At 35.6% G+C, this 20,792-nt stretch overlaps 1 protein-coding gene across 2 annotated transcripts in view; it reads left to right on the top strand.

The window, feature by feature from the left end:
- Positions 1 to 20,792, top strand: part of ARHGEF12 (Rho guanine nucleotide exchange factor 12) — a 176,762-nt gene that overhangs the window by 82,125 nt on the left and 73,845 nt on the right. The window lies entirely within an intron of this gene.

The following is a 20,792-nucleotide window of genomic DNA, read 5'->3' as shown; positions in this document are numbered from 1 at the left end:
GTTAGCTAGGCACAAAAGGATAGATACTGTATGATTGCACTTTTATGACCAGAATACAGGTATAATCAGAGGCTTATAATACAGAATATAGGGGACTTAGAGATACCTAGAAGCTAGAGATGGGTGAACTATTAGCTAATGAGGTTGAACTCCAATGTAAGGGAATAGATAGGAGTGGAGGTGGTTCTCTAGTGGGTCTGTAAATAACATTACCATGTTGAAGATGAACAAGATTGAAAGGGGTTGTATAGACCTATGTGTCCCACTGATTAACACTAGAAATATGAATTAGTTCTTGTAAGAATTACTTCAAAGATATGATTCTTATATAAACTGTTTAAGTCCAGGGCACAGGGGGAAAGCTGCTATTGCATGCTATGAGCTATGTTCAAAAGGAAACCATCAGCACTACCACAGCAACAGCAGAAGTAAATAATGGGGTGAGGGACAAGAGTTCAGAGGAGGTTTAGATTTCTTATTTGGCGAGGGTGTGTTTACTAGTTTTCTTTTTCTTGGGAGCAATGAAATTATCGAAAATTGAGCATGTTAATGGATTGTGGACTTTGTACCCTCTACACAATGTCTGATGAATGCAGGTGGCTGAAGGATGCACTGAGAGTGAAGTATACTTATGAACAAAGGTTGTGCTGCTACAAAAAGGAACAAAGTCATGAGGCATACAACTATGTGAATGAACATGTGGGACATTTGTTGAGACAAAATAAGCCAGAAACAAACAAACAAGAACAGTATGGTCACCTTTAGAAAACGCATATAAGAAAACATGGGCCTAGATTGTAAGCTTTTAGAGCAGACATATTAAGTTTGGAGTGGTGATTATTAGTTCCGTATTTTCAGAGGCTGTTTTACGTATATAACCTGATATTTAGAGATAAAAATGAAGCCACACGGATTGGGTTAAAATAAGGCAGAATATAGGGGTAAGGAAGACAGTGTCTATATTTTAGACCATACATACTCTTTGAGACCAACGGAAAGGTTTATTTGGCCTGGAACTGAAATTTTCTGCAGTGCATAATCTAATTCAACCTATCTGTATTGCTTAATTGAACAAGTGAAGCATGGGGAGCACAGAAGAAGAAAGAGGTCCTTTATTTCTATATAGTTATTGTAATGCCTGGATACATCCTAGAGTGTATTAAGCAGATAATCAAAAGTATTGGCAAAGTCCCCTAAGGAATGGGAGAAAAATATGGGACTATTAAACATTACCATCAGAGATCCCCTGATATTGTGTCAAAGTTTAAGGACACCCAAATCAATAGACCACGCCCACGATCAGGAAGCTTACTCTTGTGAAGCTTATGTAGGTAGCGGTAAAGCTTAGATTATCTATAGGCATGCCTAAGAGTTACTTCTGGAGGACCTCTTTTGTTGCTCAGATATGGCTTCAATCTCTCTAAGCCGAATTCTGCAAGTCCCCTATGTGGGACATTTCATTCAGGGGTGAAAGTTTCCTTAGTGACATGGGAGATGATTCCCAATGATGAATCCAGACCTGGCACTGTGGGGTCAACAATTCCATCCTAACCAAAAGGGCGAAAAGTGGTGTAATTAATAAAATTTCAGTGGCAGAGTTTTGGGTCATGAGGCTACCCTGGAGGTTGCTCTTTTGAGAGCTTCAGTTAGACCTTACTACCTATCATAACCTGCCAACCCCCAACCAGGACCATTCCTGCCAATCCTAAAGATCACCTAGGGCAATATATAAGATTCCACAAAGGTTCTAGCCAGTAGAGTAACTTTCCAGAAACCTACAACTTCCAGGTGGTTCCTGGTCCAGATAAGTCCTGAAATCTAGCTCAGCCTCTCCAGAACATCAGATAGTTCCATCTCCCTACCCTGTATTAGTGACAGACCCTTCTAATATGAAAAATCTAGACTTGCCATAGCCCAACCACCCCTAAAGAGAGGGATGGAAAGATCAAAGGTGATGGTGGAGTTATACAGAGAAGATAGGATTTAACAAATAAATATGAATGCTGAATCATTAAATTGATATCTCTTTTAGACTCAAGTATCTTAGAGCAGCTAGAAGTCAAAACCTAAAATTGTGGAATTGTAACCCATGTCAAACTCTGAAACATGTTCTACAACTAATTATGGTGCTGTGCTTTGAAATTTATAGCTTTTTTTGTATCTATGTTATTCACAAAAGAGAAGGGAAAAAAGTCGGTTGTGATGATAAAAAAGTACTTATGTCCTCTTGCCTCCTATGTTCTGGAGTAGCTAGAAGGAAAAATGCAAGAGGATCCTATGGTTAGCCCATGACAAACTCTGGGATCTATCCTGTAGCCACTTGTTGGAAAGTGCTTTGAAAACTATTGCTTTTTTATTTCTTTGCTTTGTTATATATGTTATACAGTAAAAAATTTTTTTAAAAAGTCTGAGGGTAAGGTTTAGGGATTTTTGATTTCGTAGCATAACTGTGTCAAAGGTCCAGATTCTTTCCATCTCTTTACATGTGCCATCCACTGTCAGCTTTTTCCTATACTAGTCCCCAAGGATAGATGCTACGTAGCAGTCATAGCTATTTGCTTCCTTACTCGTGTCCTGTGGGAAGGAAACAAAGAGATTCCATGTCATTCTCTCTAAAGAGTAAGGAAATATTTCACAAATGCCTCCAGATAACTTTGTTTTCATTCACATTACTTCTTTCTGGAATAGTCACCTAACCAAGAATGGAAAGGCGCAAAGACCCACTTCTGTTGCTGAATATTGAGTCAACTTATCCTTAGTCATCTTAGCTCTAAGGAGGGGAGTATGTAACTGACAAACTTGGGGTTCTCTTAGAAGAAAGTGTTTGGTTTCTGCATCAAAAATCACCTATATTCTCATCAATTTTCAATAGTCTGTTGAAGGAATGATTTCATTAGTAAACATGTATTAAATGTCCAATATGTGCTCAGCACTGTGCTAGTTAATTAAAATGTAATGTCAAATAAACACGGTCCTTGCCTTCAGATAAGTTAAGGTTGAGTGAGAGAGTCAGACACATTAACAGATTATTGAAGTTGTTTTAAATATCAATTAATTAAAATTAATTAAACCAAAAGAAGTCAGAGTGAGAGAGAGAAAAAAAAGGAACAAAGAACAAATGAGGCAAATAAAAAACAGGTAGCAAGATGAAAGAATTGAACCTAACCAGTAATTACATTAAAGGTAAATGATCTAAATACCAATTAAAAGGTAGCTATTGACAGATACGACAGCAAACCCCAACTATTTACTACTTATAAGAAACACACATTAAATAAAAGGCACAATATGATCCTGAAACCCGGTTGCTTAGTATATACCTGGAGTAACTGAGTGTGGGGACACAAATGGACATTTGCACACCGCTGTCTAATGGGGCAGTGTTCACAATCCACAATGGATGGAGGTGGCCTAAGAATACAGTGACTGAGAAATGGAGATGGGAACTATGGTGTATACATACAATGAACTACTGAATGCCCTTAAGCAGGAATGAAGTTTTGAGGCATGCAGCTAGGTGAATAAACTTTAAAGGCTGTATGTCAGAAATAAATATTATCATGCCTCACTCATATGGACTAAACTATAATAGAAAAACTCAATGAACTCAAGTTGAGAGAATGGGTTATCAGGGTGGGGCCTATTGTAAAGGGTCCTAGATTATAAGTTCTTTCAGCAGTAACATATATGCAGGAGGTATGCCTGTTAATTCAAAATTCTGAGAAACTGACTGTTTGTTTATAACCTGGTCATTCCCAGGAACTTCAGCTATTTATGTGACACTTGAGACTTAGAATTAGAGCTCTGAAGTTATGAAAGTCAGAAGTATCCCATTCAGGAACTGTTGAAAAAGTGATCAGACTTCAACTAGAGATATAAAAATGAAGCTGATATGGATAGAACTGGGGTCGATCAGAATATGGGTAAAGGATGATATTGTCCATATTTTAAAACTTCAACTTCTGAGTGAGACTAGAGGGAGAGATGTTTATTTGCTGCAAAATTTATATTTTGGGTTGTGCATTTCCTAATTTAACTAGTATGGTCAGTTTAGTTGAACACCATAAATACATGGAATCTTGAATAGGGTGTGAGACTTTGTTGCTTTGTCCAGGTTCGTATGATGCCCCAATATATCCCAGAGTAATTTGGACAATGAATGAATAAATATTTGCCAGGTCACCTTAGGGAACTGGGGAGAAAGGAGGAAATATTCAACTTTCCCATTTGGAGAATTTCTGATACTCTTGCAAGCAGTAGAGACAACCAGATCAATAGGCCGAGCCCCTGATCTTGGAATTGGCCCCTAAGAAAGTAATTCCTGCACAGGATGGGCTAAGCCTACTTAAAATTAGGCCTAACAGTCACTCCCAGAGAACCTCATTTGTTGCTCAGATGTGGCCTCTCTCTCTAAGCAACTCACTGTTCTCCCTCCTACGTGGAACATGACTCCCAGGGATGGGGTGTAAATGTCCCTGGGAACATGGGACAGAACTTGTGGGATGAGCTGGGGCTGGCATCAAGGAATTGAGAAAGGCTTCTTGACCAAAAGGGGAAAGAGAGAAATGAAACAGAATAAAGTTTCAGTGGCTGAGAGATTTCACACAGAATAGAAAGAATTCCTGGAGGTTATTCTTACGCGCTATATAGATACCCCTTTTTAGTTTATGGTGTATTGGAGTGGCTAGTGAAAAGTACCTGAAACTTTTGAGCTGTGTTCTAGTCACCTTGATTCTTTTTTTTTTCTTTTCACATGGGCAGGCACCGGGAACTGAACCTGGGTCTCCGGAATAGCAGGCTAGAACTCTGTCTGCTGAGCCATGTGGCCTGCCCAGCCCTGATTCTTGAAGATGATTATATAATGATATAGCTTTTATAATGTAACTAGATTGTGAAAACCTCATGTCTGATGCTCCTTCTATGTAGGGTATGAACAGATGAATAAAAAGAGTGGATTAAAAAATACTTAATAGGGGAGAAAAAGGTTAAAATAAATTGAATAGATGGAAATACTAGTAGTCAATGAGAGGGAGGGGTAAGGGTATGGTACGTATAAGTTTTTTCTTTTTCTCTTTTTTTTTCTAGAGTGATGCAAATGTTCTAAAAAATGATTATGATGATGAATACACAACTGTGTGATGATATTGTGAGCCATTAATTGTACACCATGTATAGAATGTTTGTGTGTTAAGATTTTATCAATAAAATAATATTTTAAAAAATAAAATAAAGGCACAAATAGGTAAAAGTAAAAGAATGGAAAAGGATTTCCCATGCTAACACTAATTGAAAGAAAGGTAGAGTGGATACATTATTAGACAAAACAGATTTCAGGGATTCTGTTTTGAATCTATTTGAAAACTATTACCAGGGATATAAAAGGTCATTTCATAATGATAAAGGGCTCAATTAAAAAAGGGAAAATAATTCTAAACTTTATGCATCTAATACTAATGCTTTTAATTTAATGAAACAAAACTGATATAACTTCATGGAAAGATAGACAAATCCACAGTTATTATAAGAGATTTCCCAGAATATTCTTTGAGGATAGCATTAAAAACTGATACCAAATCCAGACAAAGTCAATAAAACAAAACTAAGACCAATAGCCCTCATGAACACATATCTTCATTACAGAAGAATTCAAAATAATATATCTAGATTTTTCCCTCCTCTAGGAGATGGGTTAGTCTTAGTAACTTGTTTCTAAAGAATAAGGTCTGAAAAGGAAAAAATAGTAACTTTACAGTGGAAAAGCCTGGCAAATACTACCTTAACCGAGTGACCAAGGTTAACATCACCAATGATGAGTCAAGTTGATATCATGTATTCCATGTACATGATATCTATTATATCATGTATCCCATGATATAATAGATACATCTCTATAGTATTCCAGAAATTGACCCATGCATTTATGGGGAACTGATTTCCAACAAAAGTGCAAAAGCAATTCAGTGGAGAAAGGACGGCCTTTCTCCCATTAGTGGTGCTGTAATAATTGAATGTCAGCATGCAAAAACATAAACTTCCATCCATACATTGCAGTACATACAAAAATAACCACAAAATGTGCTGTAGAATTAACAGTAAAACATAAAATCATTAAACTTCTAGAATAAAATATAGAAGAAAATCTTTGTGACTTGTGGTTAGGCAAAGATTTCTTAGATATACTACCAAAAGCACTATCCATAAAATAAAAAATAAAATTGACTTCATCAAAGTAAAAAAATTCTGCTGTTGAAGATAAGGTTAGAGAATAAAAAGACAAGCCACAGACTAGGAGAAAAAACTTGAGAAAAGACTTGTATCCAGACTATATACAGGACTCCCAAAATTCAAGAAAAACAACCCAATGCAAAAATGTGCAAAAGATTTGAAAAGGCATTTAATCAAAGAAGTTATACCTGTGGCAAACAGCATGTGAAAAGATGCTCATTAGTCATTAGACCAATGCAAATTAAAATGAGATACCACTGTACACATACTAGAATGGCTAAAATGAAAAGGGCTAACCAACTTAAGTGTTGATGAGGATGTGGAGGAATAGGAACTCTCATCTGGTTGCTGGGGAGAATACAAAATAGTATTACTACTTTGGAAAACAGGGAAATTTTTAAAAATTTAAATATGTACCTATCATATGATCCAGCCATTCTGCTCCTACAAAAATGAAAGCGTATCTTCAAACTAAGGCTTGTACAGCAATGTCCATAGCAACTTTACTTGTAATCATTCCAAACTGGCAACAACCCGAATGTCCATTAACAGATGAATGGATAAACAAACTGAGATATATTCATTCATGCAATGGCATACTACTCTGCAACATAAATCTCAGAATAATTATGTTGAGTGAAAAAAGCCAATGGAATGCTGTGTGATTTCATTTATGTAAAACTGAAGAAAATACAAACTATGATGGTGGAAAAACAGATCTGTGGTTTTGAGTTGGAGAAGAGTGAGCAGAAGGATTGCAAATGAGCATTAGAGCTTTTGGGGGTAAAGGATAGGTTCATTATCTTAATAGTGATGATGGTTTCATGGTATACTCATTTTATGTCAATTATATCTCATTAAAGCTGTTGAAGAAAACTCAGGGTGATGAGTACTTTGATGTATAAGTAGATGTAGCAGATCATAAGACTGCTAACTCCAGTGATGAGAAGGGTGTTGAGGGTAGGCAATTGAGCTTATAGGTTGGAGGAAGCAGGGAGAGATTACTGAAGGCAGTGATAAGTTTATGTCTCTTTACCTTGTTTAGCACAAGGGGCCTAGAAGTAACACAGTTTACTGTAGTATTGAATTCTGTCCGAAAATCTTAACCTGAGATAGAATACATCTGTTGCATCTTCATCTTCATCACTACCTGAAATTCCATCTGTGTGCCCTAAATAGCTCTCTCTTCAGCCTTTCAGAAATAATCTTTTCTTAAATCCCTTCCCACAACATTTAAGTCTTTGAATTATCAGAAGTTGACTTTACCTTATTTTGTCACACAGGGCAAGAATTCTCTTGTCTACCATCCGCTCCTTCCTGTTGTCCTTATACTTTTACCTAAAATGAGCAATAGAATATACTGTGAGGTATTTGGACAGGATTCATTTAATATGAGAATTGGCTGCATCTCTCTTTTTCCCTGTGCCTTCACTTGGTACTTTTATTTGGAGGGCTTTAGTTTGGTAAGTGCCCATTATTTTTGGCCTTTTGGTTAAAAGATTTATCCTTTAAGTGGCAGATTCTTTCGTTTTGCTCAAAATTCAAGTTTTAAACAGATCTCATGCCTTTTACATAAGGTTTTGTTAAAACTTCTTGAGCAAATAGTGAAGATCTATGTCTAATGTAATGACATAGCAACTTAGGGCTGCTTTTGTGCTAATGCAAGGGACCTGAGAATCTCTGTGAACCTAGTACTGTTTACATGCTACATAAATGATATGTCTTTTACTTCTGTCAAATGTGTATTTTTAGTGAAATTATTTCAAGTGAAAATACTATGAATTTGTTTTAACTTTTAGCATTTATTCAGTTTGTGGATAATAAACCTATAATTGTTGTCATGTGGATCCCTGAATTTTTTTTCCACTTGTAACAGAAATAAGGAGAGAGTTTCTCTTGCCCATTTTGTGTCACTCTTTGTCAGTGGGTGGCAAAGTAATAGTACCCTGATCCTTATCTTACCAAGTCTGTTGCCAGAATAGCTTCCTTCAGCTTATTTTACTACCTTTTTTTTTTCTCATAAAGCTTAGGCATGAATCAGTGGGACCAGGATATGGGACCAGTGTGTCCTCTCCTTTCTGTTTGCATGGTACCCACAAAATCCTCATATCTTTAATCCCAAACTCCTAGATAAATTTCTTATCACACAAGAATTCACCCAAAGAAGAAATCTAGAGGAAGTACAGAACTTGAGTTACCAAGGATATTTTTTACATTTTTTTAAAACAGTTTTTATTGTGAAATATAATATATGAGAAGCAATAACTTTTTTTTTTTTTTTTTTTGCACAGGCAGGCACCGGGAATCGAACCCGGGTCTCTAGCATGGCAGGTGAGAATTCTGCCACTGAACGTTGCACTGCCCTAAAAGCAATCAATTTTAAAGTATATTTTAACAATTAATTATAGGACAGATTTCAAGGTTTGGTATGGGTCACAGTTCCACAATTACAGGTTTTCCCTTCTAGCTGCTCCAAGACACTGGAGACTAAAAAGAAATATCAATATAATAATTCAGTAGTTATCTTCATTTGTTAAATCCTAACTTCTGTGTTATAACTCCTTCTCCTTTGGTCCTTTTCCCAATCTTTAGGGTTATTGGGATATTTGCTCATTCTAACTTTTTTCACAGCATTGTTTTTTTATTGAAAAACTGGACCCAGCATAAATATTTACAAAAGGGAATTGGTTGAGTTAATTAAGCAGCCATATCATAAAACACTATGCAGCTAGCAAAAATTCTTTAGAGCTCTGTTTTTCAAACCTTTATCTTATTTGGAAGTTCAATATATAAAACAAATAAAAAGCAAGCAACTCTGATGTGTGGGTAGCCTAGAACCCCATCTCTGTTCCTTGCTCTCTTAGGTACCTCTTTTGAATCTCTAGGCTTTCATATAACAGAAATAAGGAGAGAATTTCTCTTGCCCATTTTGTGCCACATTTTGTCACTGGCACCAAAGTAGTAGTACCCTGACCCTTATCTTACCAAGTATGTTGCCAGAATAGCTCCTTCAGCTTGTTCTACTACCTTTTTTTTTCATAAGGCTTGGGCATGAATCAATGGGACTGGGATATGGGAACAGTGTGTCCTCTCCTTTCTGTTTATATGGTACCTTCAAGCTGGAGTACAGTTTAAAAGTAGAGCTGTTGTGAAATATTTAACAATATAAAAATCTGTCATTGCTTTGAGTTTTAAAAATTTACCAAACCATATGTCCAGATATTTTAATTTTATAATAAGAAATTTTGCACAGTGTATTTACACTATATACAAATACAAAAATCTGTCTCTATATTGAGAAAAGGTGGAAAATATGCATAAAATGCTGGATATTGAGATTAAGGGTGATTTTTGCTTTCTATTTTATCTTAATTTTTCTAATTTTGTACATGTATTTCTTTGGGAATAAAGAAAAAGAGAGAGATATATTCCTTCATATTAAAAAGGTTGAGAACCATTGTTTATAGGAAACTTTACATTTTGAAACGATAATTTTATTCCTCAATCCCTTAAGAGAAAAATTATTTTGAAAATGTTCGTAAAATATAATTTTAGTGACAGACTTATACAGAAATTATTTACATCAGTAGTATCATGTGTTAGGTATATTAGACTACGTCACTTATTTAGCAGCTAAAGGAGAACTAGAACTTGATAGTCAGTGAATTACAAAATGAACTGAGTTTTGTGGCACAGGATTCAGAATTCTGGGATGAATCAAAGCATCCCTTCCCTCCAGCCTTCCAAAATCGTCGCTGCGATGAGCCATTGTTAATAATACCCGCTCTAATTCCTTCATTTTGAATCAAGAAAAACTTTTGTAGAAGAAAGTGTGAAATGATATACATATAACTAATATTCTTATCTTTCCCCATAAAATCAGAGAATGTTTTTCAATGATGTGGTTTGAAAGTTTGGGCTATTAAGATTTGGCAGCATAAAATGTGGTTTTGTGATAAGGTAAGTAGGTATTTAGGAGGAGTTGTTACTGTTTGATGCCAGAACCAAAACAGTCATGAAAAATTTTTAGTATAAGACTAAAAAGTTCATTAGAGCATTCGTTATATACACAGCTAGTAGAAGTATTTTATTAATGGAAAAGAATTTCCTTGGAAGAAACGAAGTTCTATTTCTATGGATATGGAAGGTTTGTAATATAGAAGATTTAATTGTAATGACATTGGCTATGAGAAGGTTTTTTTAGTGGTCTTCTTTTATCTTCATGTACATTTCGTATTCCTGTAGCCTCTAAATTTTGTAAAACAGAAATATATTTACCAGCTGAGGAATATGACTAGTAAATTAAAAATTATGTAAACAAAAGGTTTGTCTATAATGCACTTAATTTTTAAATAATTAAAAATTTCTATTAAGTAGAAAACATGGCTCATGCATAAAACTACTACTTCATTAGAGTTCTTCCTAGAAAATGTGGGAAGTTTTTATTTCTCTACAAGAAATAGAAATAAAAGGTTCCTTCTCCTGTAATTGTATTGTCACTTTGTAAGAAATGTTTAGGAACATGTAAGATAAATCCGTTATAATATATTTTCTTGTTGAATCACTTTTCCTTGCTACAGAATGCCATTTTATGGATGCTTAAGATTTTTTCTTTAATAAAACATGCAACCAAAGTGCAAATACATCACATTTGTGATTTAAAATTATATGTCAGAAGGTAAATTTTGAGTAGAGTTCTTTTTGAGTAGAACTCTTATTTCATAGGATGCTCTATATTTATTTTAAAAATTAAGATGGCTGTTACTTTTATGTTTTAATAAAATTCTCAAGCTCAAATTGAAAGGTAAACACTATATGTGTTTATAGTGTACAGCTGGAGCTTATCTCAGTTATATCTGAATGCAAAAGATAAAAGCCACTTTCTACTCTTCCAGAAGTGTAGTTGTATTTTCTGGCAGATTTCCAAAAAGCAGCTTAACAGATTTTATACAACTATTCTCACTTCAGTCTACAAAATTTGAATATTTAATCTTAATGTATTTTATGTATTTTTTTTTGGTGGAAAAAATTCCCATCCCAGATTAAGAGGACTTTTTACCCCTCTCATTTTTATTATTTTCACCAGGATATCCTGAAATTGGGAAATGTAAAACAAGATTAAGATTTAATCAAACAAAAATCATGCACTGCCTCTATTTAATAAATCATGAGAAGGTGTTTGTTAGGGTCCAATTATTGCTTATATTTGCTTAATGATCTTAATAGCTCCTCTATAAATATTGATTTGATAGTTTGAGTAGTGTCGATACTTGTTTTAAGTATTTTGAGGGTCTCACCATACTTTTTTTGTGATAGTTCTGTTTACCTCGTTTTCTGAAAGGAATAGAGTCTAAAAAGAAGCTGTAAGGTAATAGTGATGCTTATTATTTGTATAGATCCTTGGAGGGAATAATCACAAAAATGATAATTTTCCATATTGTTAGTAATGGGTGGGTTAAAAGCCTTTAACTAGTTATTTTATTAAATACTTTTCTCAGTTCAGAAACAACCATTATCCAATCCATAAGAGCTCTGGCAGAGGGAATTGACATAATTTAGAAGACGTTTACAATTTGATTTGTCAGAATATGTCTAGAAAACGAGACCCTTACTAAGGATCTGTCATTTGAGTTCTTAAATGTTAAGTTCTTAAAAGTTCAGTTAAAGTAGTAGTGTACTAAACTATATTTAAGAGGTTAATTTGAGATCTTACATCATATTCTAGTGAATCATTTTTGGATTTTACGCCAGAACTGGGCTCTCCTTGGTCCTTGTCATTCTGTAGTTTGTATTGCAAACCCCAGAGGTTTAAAACTAATGACTCCATGAAAAATTCTTCATGTGTCATTCTGTCAGCTATAGCCTTTGCTTTAGAGTCCTGATAGAACTAATGTTTTAGTTCTGCTAACATTTATTTGTTAATATACTAATCAAAAAGTACATGGTCAGACTATTGTATTATAGATAATCCTCAGGCTCTTTTTTTTGTGTGCCAGTTTCATAATTGTTTGTTCTTTTAGCAAATCTAAGCTAGACCAGTTATATATTGCAGGTGGTTTCAGATTTCTGACTGGCTTTTTGTATTTTTTGGTCAGATGATCAGTTTTGTCAGATGATTCTGTGAATCTTACTGTCCAGGGATGTAAAGATTGAATTGGGGCGGGCCGCGGTGGCTCAGCGGGCGGGAGTGCTTGCCTGCCGTGCCGGAGGACCCCGGTTCGATTCCTGGCCCCAGCCCATGTAAAAAACAAATAAAAACAAACAAAATGTAATAAAACAAGAAAATGTTTAAAAATGTTTCCCTTTCTTCCTCCCTTCCTTCCTTCCATCCTTCCTTCCTTCTCTGTCTTTCCTTCCTTTCCTCCCTCTCTCTTTAAAAAAAAAAAAAAAAAGATTGAATTGGGAGTTAAGCTAGAGTCAGCTGTATGTAATAAATTCCTATTCTTGTGAGCTCTTATGTATTGCAGACAAATGCCCTGTTAGCTGCCTCTATTACTATTTTGTGAAAACTAGATATTACACCTAGAACAAGCTTGGTTCATATTTGTATTTGAGTATTTTCTATTTTTAAGCGTTATGTTTCAGGCTATTTAAATTTTTTTGTGGAACTTGATAAATGAAAAATTTGATTACCATTCAGCCCACAGAATGCCTTAATCAATCTTGATATATATATATATATATATATATATATATATATATATATATATGTTTTTTTGGGGGGGGGGTAGGTGCGTGGGCTGGAAATCAAACCTGGGTCTCCTGCAAGGCAGGCAGATTCTACCACTGAACTACCTTGCACCCACCCATTATTGATGTTTTAAAAAAGATGTGGAAATAATGTGTATTTTTGCTATTGTATGGCAGGTGTACAGTCAACAAAATTCATTAGGTTAAAAAAAAAAATCGCTGACTCTAGTTGCCTAGAAAATTAAAGTTTAGGTTATAACCTGATCTTTTGTCTTCCCCGATAGTATATGGGATATTTATTAACTTAAGTATTGTTGTTAATTTTTATAAATTATGACTTGATGAGTTAAATTTGTGGTTTCATCGTGGCTTTGAATTATGCAGTTCTGTGGGCTCTACTGAGCCAAACAACTATTTGAATATTTTTAGTCTTTAAATTTATTTTTCTTCTGTACTTAATTTGAAGGTATACTACTAATGTTCAGATTTTATTTTTGTTCTTCAGATAGCTAATAATAAATTGGTTACTATGTGTAGATATTGTTTCATATATATATATATATATATATATATATATATTTGTGTGTGTGTGTGTGCACGCGTGCATGGTCCGGGAATTGAACCTGGTCTCCTGCAAGAAAGGTGAACATTCTACCAATGAATGTTTCATGTGTATTTTAAAATTTAATTCTCAAAACAAATTTGTGAGGTAGATACTATTATCTCCATTTTGCAAATGAATCTTAGGTTAAGCAAGTTGCCCACACTTTGAAATGGAATAGGAAGCCAAGTATATTTTTTAAGAGTTCTCTGCCCTCAAGGCCTTAAGAGCATGGAATTTTCATTGACTGTAACAACCAATGATGTTATCCCCATACCATCCCTGCATATTTTTTATTTGGAATAGTATGTACTCTTCACTGGTGTTTATTATCAGGTTTTGAGGGTTGAGCCTCAGAATAATCTTATCTAATTTTGCAGAGTTCTTTGTTAAGTAACTTTCCTCACTGGAATGGATTCTAATAAAATTGTGCTGTATTTCATTAATTCCAAGATGCAACTTTTTTCTCCAGCATTTCTTTCTTTTCTTTTTTTTTTTCTTCTTCACAAGGACAGGCTCTGGGATAACCCGGGCCTCTGGCATGGCAAGCGAGAATTCTGCCATTGAGCCACTGTTGCACCAGCCTTTCCCCCACATTTAACATCACTAAAATCAGGTTATATTTTACAGTGGATGGCATGTCATAATTAAATTGGCTTCATTTTTATTCTTAATGCTACATAAAATAATGGTGCATCTTATAATCAATAGTGTCTTAGATTTGGTGTAATATTGTAATTTTCTACAAAGTTGTATGGTCTGACATCTATAAAGGAAAACTGGTTTCCCTCTCTTTTTTCTTGAGCATTTAAAATTTGGTAGTTAAGATTGTTGGACTGCTAATAAAAGCTTGACCACTGTCCCATTTAGGTAAAATTTCCTTCATCTCAGTCATTCCTTATTAAGAACCATGATCTAGGCTCCCAAATTCCCCATCATAACAAAACCCAAGGGAAAAATTTACCTAATACCTTGGAGGAGAGGGAAGGAATTAAGAGTCGAGTGATATCCCCATTTCTTCTCATATGGTTTCAGAATAACTTCTCAATTAGATATTGATGATAATCAACCTTTTTTTAAACTTTTTTTATTAATTAAAAAAATTAACAACAAAACATTAAGATATCATTCCATTCTACATATACAATCAGTAATTCTTAATATCATCACATAGTTGCATATTCATCATTTCTTAGAACATTTGCATCGATTTAGTAAAAGAAATAAAAAGACAACAGAAAAAGAAATAAAACGATAACAGAGAAAAAAAAAAGATTATACATACTATACCCCTTACCCCTCGCTTTCATTTACCACTAGCATTTCAAACTAAATTTATTTTAACATTTGTTCCCCCTATTATTTATTTTTATTCCATATGTTCTACTCTTCTGTTGATATAGTAGCTAAAAGGAGCATCAGACACAAGGTTTTCACATTCACAGAGTCTCATTGTGAAAGCTATATCATTGTTCAATCATTATCAAGAAACATGGCTACTGGAACACAGCTGTACATTTTCAGGCAGTTCCCTCCAGCCTCTCCATTACATCTTGAGCAACAAGGTGATATCTACTTAATGTATAAGAATAACCTCCAGGATAACCTCTCAACTCTGTTTGGAATCTCTCAGCCATTGACGCTTAGTCTCATTTCACTCTTCCCCCTTTGGTCGAGAAGGTTCTCTCAATCCCTTGATGTTAATTCTCAGCTCATTCTAGGGTTTTTCTCAGTCCCTTGATGCTGAGTCTCAGCTCATTCCAGGATCTCTGTCCCACATTGCCAGGAAGGTCCACACCCATGGGAGTCATGTCCCACGCAGACAGGGGGAGGGTGGTGAGACTGCTCGTCATGTTGGCTGGAGAGAGAGGCCACATCTGAGCAAGAAAAGAGGTTCTCTTGGGGGTGACTCTTAGGCCTAAATTTTAAGTAGACTTGACCTATCCTTTGTGGGGTTAAGTTTCATATGAACAGACTCCAAGACTGGCTCAGCCTATAGCTTTGGTTGTCCACACTGCTTGTGAGAATATCAAGAATTCAACTTGGGGAAGTTGAATTTCTCCCCACTCTCACCATTCCCCGAAGGGGGCTTGCAAATACTTTTCCAGTCACTGATCAGATCACTCTGGGATTCATTGGGGCATCACTCTGGACAAACCAACAAAATCTCATGTCCTACCTGGTATTCCAAGTACTTATGACATTCATTCAAACTATCTACATGAGTTATATTAGGAAATGCTCTAGTCAAAATATAAATTTTGTAACAAACATTTTTTGCTTTAGTCTTACACATAAGGTGACATTTTAAAGTATTAATTATCATCTATTTTCAGCACCCTGCAATAATGACATTCCTTTGTTCTTCCTCATGCAAAAACATTTTTAAAATTTGTACATTTTACATTTCACTATTATTATACACTCTAGGCATTCCTAGAATATACCATCTTGATCTTTACCATCTATCTTTCTTTCTGATTTCATTTATGTCCCCAGCCCTCCTCCCTCTATCATTCTCACATGCAGCTTCATTCAGTGTTTTAACATAATTGTATTACAGTTAGGTGGTATTGTGCTGTCCATTTCTGAGTTTTTATATTCAGTCCTGTTGCACTGTCTGTATCCCTTCAGCTCCAATTACCCAATATCTTACCCTATTTCTATCTCCTGATGGTCTCTGTTACCAAGGAAATATTCCAAGTTTATTCACTAATGTCAGTTCATATCAGTGAGACCATAGAGTATTTGTCCTTTTGTTTCTGGCTAATTATACTCAGCATAATGTCCTTAAGGTCCATTCATGTTGTTACATACTTCATAACTTTATTCTGTCTTACAGCTGCATAATATTCCATCTTATGTAAATGTCACAGTTTGTTTAGCCAACCATCTGTTGATGGACATTTTGGCTGTTTCCATCTCTTGGTAATTGTTAATAATGCTGCTATAAACATTGGTGTGTAAATGTCCATTTGTGTCCTTGGCCTCGTGTCCTTTGAGTAGAGACAGCATATAGATGGGTCCTGCTTTTCAATCCATTCTGCCAGACTATGTCTTTTGATTGGAGAGTTTAATCCATTAACATTCAGTGTTATTACTGCATGGATGGTACTTTCTTCTACTATTTTGCCTTCTGGATTTTATATGTCATATCTAATTTTCCTTCTTTTTACCTTTACTCATAGTCTTCCTTTCTACACTCTTCTCCACACCTCTCTCTCTGTCTTCGTATCTGTCTCTAGTGTTCCCTTTAGTATTTCTTGCAGAGCTGGTCTCTCGGTCACAAATTCTCTCAATGATTTTTTGTCTGAAAATGTTTTAATTTCTCCCTCATTTTTGAAGGACAATTTTGTTGGATATAGAATTCTTGGTTGGCAGTTTTTCTCTTTTAATAATTTAAATATATTATCCCACTGTCTTCTCGCCTCCATGGTTTCTGCTGAGAGATCTGTGCATAGTCTTATTGGGCTTTCCTTGTATGTGATGGATTGCCTTTCTCTTGCTGCTTTCAAAATCCTCTCTTTCTCTTTGACCTCTGACATTGTGATTATTAAATGTCTTGGAGTATGACTATTTGGATCTATTCTCTTTGGGGTACAGTGCACTTTTTGGATCTGTAATTTTAAGTCTTTCATAAGAGTTGGGAAATTTTCAGAGATAATTTCCTCCATTAGTTTTTTCCTCCTTCTCCCTTCTCTTCTCCTTCTGGGTCACCCACAACACGTATATTCATGCGCTTCATATTGTCTTTCAATTCCCTGAGTCCCTGCTCCTATTTTTCCATTTTTTCTCTATAGTTTCTGTTTCTTGTCGGATTTCAGATGTTCTGTCCTCCAGTTCAGAAATACTATGTTCTGTCTCTCGAAATCTACCACTGTAGGTTTCCATTGTTATTTTCATCTCTTCTACTGTGTCTTTCATTCCCATAAGTTCTGTGATTTGTTTTTTCAGACTTTCAATTTCTTCTTTTTGTTCTTTCCTTGCCTTCTTTATATCCTCCCTCAATTCATTGATTTAGTTTTTGATGAGGTTTTCCATGTCTGTTCGTACATTCTGAATTAGTTGTTTCAGCTCCTGTATGTCATTTGAATTGTTGGTTTGTTCCTTTGACTGGGCCATATCTTCAATTTTCCTAGTGTGATTTGTTATTTTTTGCTGGTGTCTAGGCATTTAATTACCTTAATTAGTTTATTCTGGAGATTGCTTTCACTTCTTTTATCTAGGGTTTTCTTGCTGGATGAATTTGTTGTCTATCTGTTCTTTGACATTCAGTTCAGCTTTACCTGGACTTTTAGCTTAAGTTTTGTTTAACAGAGGAGAATTTTTCAGTTCTTGTTTTCTTGTTTCTTGCCCTGCTTGTGTGGTGCCTCCCCCCACACACACACACTTAGGAGGGTCTACTTAGATATTATAGACCCCAGCCGGATTTTCCCAGACCAGACTGGCCTCCTATCAGGAGGAAAGAGTCACCTGCGTCGGTTTTCCCTGAGGGTGAGACCCAGCAGGTTGAAAGACCTTCCTGTGAAGTCTCTGGACTCTGTTTTTCTTATCCTGCCCTGTGTGTGGCGCTTGTCTGACCGCAGGTCCCACCAGCATATGATGCAGTACCTTTAACTTTGGCAGACTCTCCCTGCTGGGGGCGTGGTGGAGACAGAGGAGAGGTTGTAGGCTGGTTTTAATGGCTTCAAATTACCAAGCCCTGGTGTCTGAATTCCTTGATGGAGGGAATCCACCTGAGTTGGGCTTTACCCCTCCCTGGGGAAGGCACAGGCTCCAGACAAGCCCCCAAAAGAGCTCACTTCTACCTATGCCTGGGACAGTTGCAGCCTGAAAAGTCCTGCCGCTGTATCCAGAGGCAGTCAAGCCTTTGTAGAAACACAGCCACAAAAACCTCTGTTTCCTTCTTTTTTTTTTTTTCCCCCTTTTTCTGTCATTCCTGCCCCCTTGGCACTGGGGCAAAAATGAGCAACCTCCGCTTTGATCAGGTTCACCTAAACTGGGGGCCTATTTTTAGTAGTCAGAATTTGTTAATTAGTTCCACAATTGGCGTTTGATTGTGCCCAGTCCCTGCTGCTGGTAAAGTCCTTTCCCTTCCCCTCTGGGAAGTGGCCTGTGGGGTGGGGCGCTGGCTGCAGCAGCTTTGGGAACTCAAGGTTTTGGGGGGTGCTCGCACCCCGTCCAGCTGATCCAGACTGGGGTACGCTCTGTGTCTGGTCACTGATGTGGCCCCAGGAGCTGTTCTGTACTATTTCTGGTTATTTAGTAGTTGTTCTGGAGGAGGAACTAAAACGCACACATTGTTAAGCCACCATCTTGACCCAGAAGTCCAATAATCAGCCTTTTTATCATCAAAATCAATAAAGACAAAATGTGATTTCTGTTGAGCTATTTGTTATAATCAGTATGCATTATGACAACACAAAATTTAGTCCTTTGTACTTTATTTTAAAAAATCCAGAAGTAATTCATTTTAGCAGTCTTTAAAGAGATAATCTCTCTTTTTGCAGCATTTGATAATACTGATTATCTCCTTTTCCTTGGCTTCTGGGACAGCACATTTTTCCTTTTCTGATTCTTTTCTTAGTCTTCACTGGCTCCCACCTCCATGATCCGTCAATGAGATGCTAGACATTTTCTCCTCTGTACATGCGGTGGCAAATTTCTGTGACCATCTATAAACTTCTGATTTAAATATATAACTCTAGCCCCAGACTTTTCTTTAGGGTTCTAGCTTTCTATTTCTAGCAATTTGATTACATTCCCAACTCAAGATTCAGCAGGATTTTTATAAAATCATGGGTTTGTCTTGTTGATTTTCTTAGCTAGAGCAGAGGAAGCAAATGATATAGTCATGAAGACCCTTGACGTTGTTATTATGTCCGTTACAATCACACATACATATTTGTTTTGCCAGATACTTTAAAGTGGAATTCTGTGATTAAAGAAAAAATATTGTGATTTAAAAAATTTTATTTGAGAAAAGCTTATCTGTACTTTATGAATGTAGTAAGTAGATTATGATCAGCAAATTGTACTATTGGGTTGCCCTTGTTCTTCTCATTTTCATTTTTATTCTTTCCTTTCCCCTGCTTCCATTCCCTAGTAAGAGAAAATAGTTCAGGAAACTGGCTTGCTGTCAGTAGTCTGGGAACTTCTGGGATTCTTTACCAGAATCCTCCTGGTTGTTGCAGTCCCAGTAGCAAGCAGCATTTTTTTTTTTTTTTTGCTGTAGAAGTTTGGTAATGGCTATGAGGCAGAGTGGCTTAGGATCTTTTTCTACCAACTTCTGTATTCTTGTGTACATTAAAGATGAATTCTACCCCTACCCTCCAAATATTACTTAGGAACTTCTATTTCTGGCAGTTTGTTAGTCTTTTTTCATCATTATGTTCTTTTGGAGCTGGGCTTTCTTGTCCCCAAACTCTTTTTCCTTGTTATCCTTTCTTGTGCATTAACATGTCATCTTTTAGGGAAGTTTTAGATTTTTTTGCTTTTTCTGTGGATTAGTCTTGATTTTGGTAGGAGTTAAAGGTACTAGTAATTAAACTATATTTTGGTTCACTTATATTTAAATTATATTTAGTTTTTTAAACTAAGTACCTCCCTGCTAAATAAAATATCATCATTCAAGTATCATTATTTTATATTTATTTCTTCTTTTTATAATCTTTTTAAAAATCTGAGTTTTACTGATATTCTTAAAATGCACGGTTCTTCTTTAGATTAAGTAATATTTACATGAAATGCCTTAGGTTGATAGAATAAAAAGGACTGAACTCAAAAGAGGAATAGGAGGAAACTTGAGTCCACTCTTTTAGAGTTAGATTAGTATTTCTCTATAGCATCAACTTGATTAAAAAAGCCTCCAGTTTTTTCTTAAACAAAGAGCCAACAGAAAATGCTATAGTTCTTTTGCAGACCCTCCCCCCAACAAAATAATAAATAACTACTTTACTACTTTTGGAACATGTTTTTTTATTATCTAATAGTATTCCATTGGTAATTATTTTCTAGATTTCTTGGTAGTGCTTATTATCTGTTATTAACAATAAACAAATAATTGAGGATCATGACTTGATTGATCAAAGGGGAGATACAGATCAAATAGCACAATAATCAGCATCTACTTATTTTAAAGGATGGGAGATATGGGCAGGAAGGAATTTACATTGCTAGGGAATCTATGTATAATAGTTTAATGGTAAAGAGTTCTCTTTGCCTCATAAAATGGAAATATAATATCTCTTCATAGGATTATTTTTGAGTAATAAAT

The sequence above is a fragment of the Tamandua tetradactyla genome, chromosome 8, assembly GCF_023851605.1.
Source record: "Tamandua tetradactyla isolate mTamTet1 chromosome 8, mTamTet1.pri, whole genome shotgun sequence".
NCBI lineage: Eukaryota > Metazoa > Chordata > Mammalia > Pilosa > Myrmecophagidae > Tamandua > Tamandua tetradactyla.
This window is presented reverse-complemented; position numbering and strand designations above follow the sequence as displayed.